Consider the following 6,084-nt stretch of genomic DNA (forward strand, 5'->3'; position numbering starts at 1 on the left):
AAGAGCATACCAGCTTCCGAACAGATATAGGGCTATACTGCTATAAGGTCATGCCCTTCGGATTAAAGAATGCAGGAGCTACCTATCAGCGTTTGGTGAATGGTATGTTTCGAGACTTAATCGGCAAGAGCATGGAAGTATACGTAGATGATATGCTGGTGAAGTCAAAGGAAGCTGGGGGGCATGTGCGAGACTTAGAGGAGTGATTTGCAATATTGAGGAAGTATAACATGAAGTTAAACCCCCTCAAGTGTTCATTTGGAGTGGGTTCTGGAAAATTCCTTGGGTTTATTGTGAACTCCCGAGGAATAGAGGCTAACCCAGAAAAGATCAAAGCTCTCATAGAAATGAAGTCTCCAACAAGGATAAAGGATGTGCAAAGCTTGACTGGGCGGATTGCAGCTCTAAGCAGGTTCGTTTCGAAATCAACGGACAAGTGCGTCCCGTTTTTTAACCTGCTCAAAGGAGGCAAGAAGTTTGAGTGGACCGCAGAGTGTGAACAAGCTTTCCAGGCGATAAAGGAGAATTTGGCCCAACCTCCTGTTCTGTCCAAACCAGTTGATGGAGAAGACCTATTTATGTACCTAGCAGTCACGGAGCACGCTGTTAGTGCTGCCTTAGTACGTGAGGAGGATAAGGTGCAGCACCCGGTATATTATGTTAGCAAGCGATTGATAGGAGCGGAGTCCCGGTATCCCATGATCGAGAAGTTGGCTTACTGCTTGGTACTTGCGTCATGAAAGTTGCGGCCATACTTCCAGGCACACCCCATCAAGGTCCTTACTGACCAGCCTCTACGCCAAGTTTTACAGAAGCCGGAGTCGTCTGGTCGGCTACTTAAATGGGCAGTTGAGCTAGGCCAATTTGAAATCAAGTACCAACCGAGGACTGCTATTAAAGGTCAAGCTTTGGCAGATTTCATCGCTGAATGTACCAGAATCGCTGAGGTCCCCGACCAGCAAGAAAGTGTTACTGGGCAGAAAGATGAAATTCCTACCTGGCAACTTTTTGTTGATGGGTCGTCAAATGAGCACCATTCAGGAGCTGGGATTATACTAGTCACACCAGAGAAGCACCGAATTCATTGTGCACTAAGGTTCAGATTTAATGCTTCTAACAATGAGACGGAGTATGAGGCCCTTTTAGCAGGCTTGCGACTGGCTAGAGATGTACGTGCCTGATCGGTGGAGATAAACAGTGATTCCCAATTGGTGGTCTATCAAGTATTGGGGGAATACCAGGCAAGGGGCCTACGCATGGTGGCATACTTAAACAAAACCAAAGATTTGCTAGCCCAGTTCGAGGAGTATACCATCAAGCTAGTACCACGGGAGCAGAATTCCAATGCAGATGCTTTAGCAAAGCTTGGTAGTGCAAAAGATGCCGAAACTCTGAATATAGTACCGATAGAATGCTTGTCGGAGCTGAACATTGATAAACAAGAAGCCATGCCGATCATGATAGCCGATACTTGGATGACTCCCATCATTGCTTACCTTGAGCAAGGGACCCTCTCAGATGGTCGTAATGAAGCAAGGAAGGTTATGAGGCAAGCTGCTAGATACACCATGGTAGATGGAGTGTTGTATAGGAGAGGGTATTCCCTACCTCTACTCAGGTGCATAACACCCGACCAGTCAAAGAGCTTACTAGCTGAGGTGCATGAGGGGTTTTGTGGAGATCATGCTGGGGGGCAGAGTCTATCTAAAAAGATCTTGAGGCAAGGATTTTTTTGGCCTACCATGAACGAGGACTCTATGGAATACGTGAGGAGGTGTGACAAATGCCAAAGATTTTCTAAAGTACCCAGAGCGCCCCCAAATGTCTTGAAGCAAATGCAAATTCCGTGGCCTTTTGCAGTGTGGGGTATTGATTTTATCGGGAAATTGCCCAAAGGAAAAGGAGGAGAGCAGTTTGCAGTGGTCGCGGTAGATTATTTTACTAATTGGACTGAGGCCGAGCCATTAGCCACGATCACATCGAAGAAAGTATTGGACTTTGTGGTTAAGAACATAATATGTCGCTATGGTCTGCCTAAGAAGATAGTGTCTGACAATGGCACTCAATTCGACAGTGACATATTTACCTATTTTTTCACTCGGCATGGCATCACCAAAAGTTTCTCCTCGGTAGCCCATCCTTAAGCCAATGGGCAGGTTGAAGCGGTAAACAAAACATTGAAGGACACTCTAAAAAAGCGCCTGGAGCAAGCTAAGGGTGCTTAGGCAGAAGAGTTACCAGAGATCCTTTGGTCATATAGGACTACGGCTCGGACGGCAACTGGTCATACCCCATTCTCTTTGTCATATGGGTATGAGGCCATGTTACCTGTGGAGATAGACCCACCATCTCATAGAAGGACCATGTACGGCCAAGAGGAGAACCATCAGTTGTTAGCAGAATCATTGGACTTCCTCGAGGAGAGAAGAGAAGAGGCAAGCCTCAGAGTTGCTGCTCATCAGCAAAAAGTGGCGCGCTACTTCAATTCCAGAGTGCGAGATCGAAAGTTCCAGGTCGGAGATTTGGTCCTCAGAAAGATGTTTGTGAGAGACCCAGCAGCTGGTGTGCTAGGACCAAACTGGGAAGGACCGTATCAAATTGAGCAAGTCTTGCCACCAGGCACCTACAAGCTTGCTCGGTTGAATGGAGAGCTGATCAGGAACTACTGGAATGGCGAGCACTTGAGGAAATATTATCAATAAATACTGCTTGCAGAGTAGTAGCTTTGTATCAAGTGCTTAACTTGTTATTTGAGTTTTTGTTTGTGAACTGGTTATTTGCTACCCAGTCACAGTATTTTGAACAATGTTATTTTGTTTGGAACTCGTTGTTAGACACGTTTTGTCACTTATTATTATGAGTAATAAAAGAGACCACGCGCAGCGTGGTCGAATCTTGCTACAAATTTTGCATATGTGTTGATTATTCTTGCTTGACAGTGTTCAACTGTCATAATGATTTAAACAAAACAGGTCTTCTAAAAACTAAGTGTAAATATATACCAGGTAGTGTTCAACTGGTCGGTATCATGATATGAAAGACCAACGTTTAAATAATGTTTTTGTAGTGGTCAACTACTGAAATATGTTCATATATTTTATGTGTTTCACGAGTAGTGACTACTCGGACAAATTCGATCAAGTAGCAAGTGATCAAGGATTTATCAACCCTCAATCACTTGGGGGGCACATAGGGTATATTGGTTTGTACTTCAACACAGGCAATAGGAGCACGAGCAAATATATCTGTTTTTGGGCTGACTTGTAAGTTTGGAAGTCTAAAAAGGCCATTAAGCTAACTTGTTTAACAAAGCTTAAGTAACTTAGAATTTTTAAAATTTTAAGTTAGAAACAGATATTCGTGTAATGGTAAAATTTATGCTCATAAAAGGTTAGAGCAATAAGAGCATGAGGAAGCATATTTAGTATGGACTTATGGAATGGTTAGAATTTCTAAGTTAGAAAACTAAATACTCATGTGAAATTTAAGGCATCTAGGAACTTTACTATTCACAATGAAGACTTAAAAGTTTAGAGTTAGTCAAAAAAGAAAAAAGTAAAGTGCTAAGTGTCAAAATAGCTCACTAATCCGAGCAAGAATATACAAAGTAAAGCAAACTATGATAAACTATGATAAGGAGTCACTGGCGTGCTTCTCTGGTGGGTTGATCAACCCCCTCCTCGGCTTCAGCTGCTCCTCTCGCTCGGAATGATAAGGTAGAGGAGGCGGGTGCAGGTGCAGGAGGATTGGCAGCTTCTTCAGCAGGCCTTGCTTCGCATCTGGAATGCTCCTCTGCCTGAACCTCCTTGGAGAAAAAATCGAGATTGAGAGGTTTATTCAGCTTCCAGACCTGATAAAAGCAGTCGAAGCTGGCCTCCTCAAAGCGAATTAAATCAAACTCCTTTTCTTGTTTCAACTCTTCATTTTTCGCTGATCAGTTTCTCATTATCCCGAGCTAACTCCTTGTTCTCGAGGGACAACTTCTCCAATTGGGCTGTCAAGGAATTGTTGTTCTGAACCTGTTGCTGATTCTCATCAGAAAGTTTCCTGAGAGACTCATCCCGTTCAGCTACGGTTTTCTCTGCCTGCTCCAACTTGGATTTAGAGTCTTTTTCTGAACCCGTTAAAGTCTCTACCATAGCCTGGGCCTCCACCAGTTGATCGTTTAGCACCTTGATAAACTCCTTGTAATCTACCGCTCGGAGCTGAGCATGACTGATGGTGACAAGTGACTGCATGAGAGACAAAAGATTATTACAAGCAAAAATATTAATAACAAATTGTCTTAAAACAAAATACCTACCTTCATCAGTTGAGCAAGCCCTCTTCTCAGGACGACTTCAACGCTAAGCCGAGGGAAGGATTCGAAGCTTTAGAGCATTGAAGCGTCATGGTCGATCTCCTCAAGAAGTCCTTTTCCTAGGTCACTAGCAGCACGAAGGACCTCACTCGAGCTACCCAGGCGGGTAGGAGTTAAGCTCGCAGAGGGAGGAAGCGAAGAGGGAGTCAGTGGTGGGAGTGTAGTCGGTCCCTCAGGTTGTCTCCCTTGGATGGGTGGTACTACCTTCGGAATCTTCCTCGGGGGCATGGAGCCACTTCCATCACCAGCTTTCCTCTTTGGAGCAGAAGCAACGCACTGTCTGAACATATCTGGATCTGCAAAAGAGGAAAACACAAAGTTGTTAGAGATATAAACATAATAAAATGTACATGAATATATACTACAGTTTTGTTACTCTCGAATCACCAAGTTATCAAAAATATTCCTATGTTCACTAGACATGTGTTACCTGCGTTGAGGATCTGATCGAGGAACTCATCCTCATCGTCCGAGGATGAGCTAAGTTCCCCCTCAATCTGGATAGCCTTTCCTTTCCCGAGCTGAGCAGGAATGGCAAATCTGCGCTGAGACTCAGGCTCCCTAATGACAAGGTCACCAGGTCTACGAGAGCGGAGAAGGTCCGGGAGAAAGCTGATCAGTCACTAGTTCAGTGCCCGAGTTGGACTGGTCAGTCGTGTGGTTCTCCCCGGTGGTACTTTCCACCGCCATATCTTGGTCACACGGCACCAGGCCCACCATCTGAAGGAGGTCCACAGTGACCAATTTTTTCACATCCTTCTCCCCAGGACTCATGCTAGCCAACTTCTCTGCTCGCTCAAACATCCCCTTGGTAGGCAATGGTCGCTCGAATGGACCCGCGCGTGTAAAGGCCAAGTTGTTGGCCTTAATATCCGATGTAAGGAAGTATTCTTTGTGATACTTCCCGGGGTTCAATTTGTGAGAAATACCGTTGAGGTATGTAGTCCCTCTTTGCCTGTGGTAGAAGTGAAGAAGCCCGTGTTGTTGTGGGAAGGATTAGTCCTAAGGTCAAATAAGTAGTGCACCTCGTGAGGGGTGGGCTCGTCCCAACCATGCAGGAAGTAGAGAATGTACAACGCAAAGAGTGCCTGGATCCCATTCGGTGCGATCTGGAATAGGGAGATATTAAAGTAATCCGCTACAGACCAGAAATAAGGGTGAAGCGGGAGTGTCGCTCCGACGTGCACATGATGCCTGGACCAGGCGCAGTATGTTCCATCAGGCCTATTGGCTCTTTGATGAGAGCCCGGACATATCACGTTTGCCTCGCTTAAGCCCAAAGCTTCAATGTGTTTTTGGAACAAAGCGGGAATAAGCCTTGAAGCTTCGGCAATGAACCAGGAAGGTTCTTCTTCTCCCACCTTACGTGGCCTTTGAACAGCCAAGTCCTGGATCACGGTAGCAAATTTTTGAGAAGGTTCTTCTGAAGGAGTGACAGTGCGAGCGTGACTGCGCTTTACCACCTTCTGCACCGCTCTGCGGGCAACCTGTGGATCACGTTCCCGAGGAAGTCTGTTGGATTGTTTCACCCTCATCGTCGACTGAGAAACTTGTTGAAGGAACTGTTCCTCGTGGAGGAGATACAAGGCTGAGCGAGGGAGGATTGCTTGAAGCGACGAAGGCGGTCCTCTGGAGTACAACCGGTGGATGAGTTTGGTGAGGAATCGCTATTTAGAGGAGTCTCGATTGATTGCGGAATGGATGTATCAGAGTCTGTATGGTTG

This window comes from Humulus lupulus, chromosome 6 (genome assembly GCF_963169125.1).
Source record: "Humulus lupulus chromosome 6, drHumLupu1.1, whole genome shotgun sequence".
Lineage (NCBI taxonomy): Eukaryota > Viridiplantae > Streptophyta > Magnoliopsida > Rosales > Cannabaceae > Humulus > Humulus lupulus.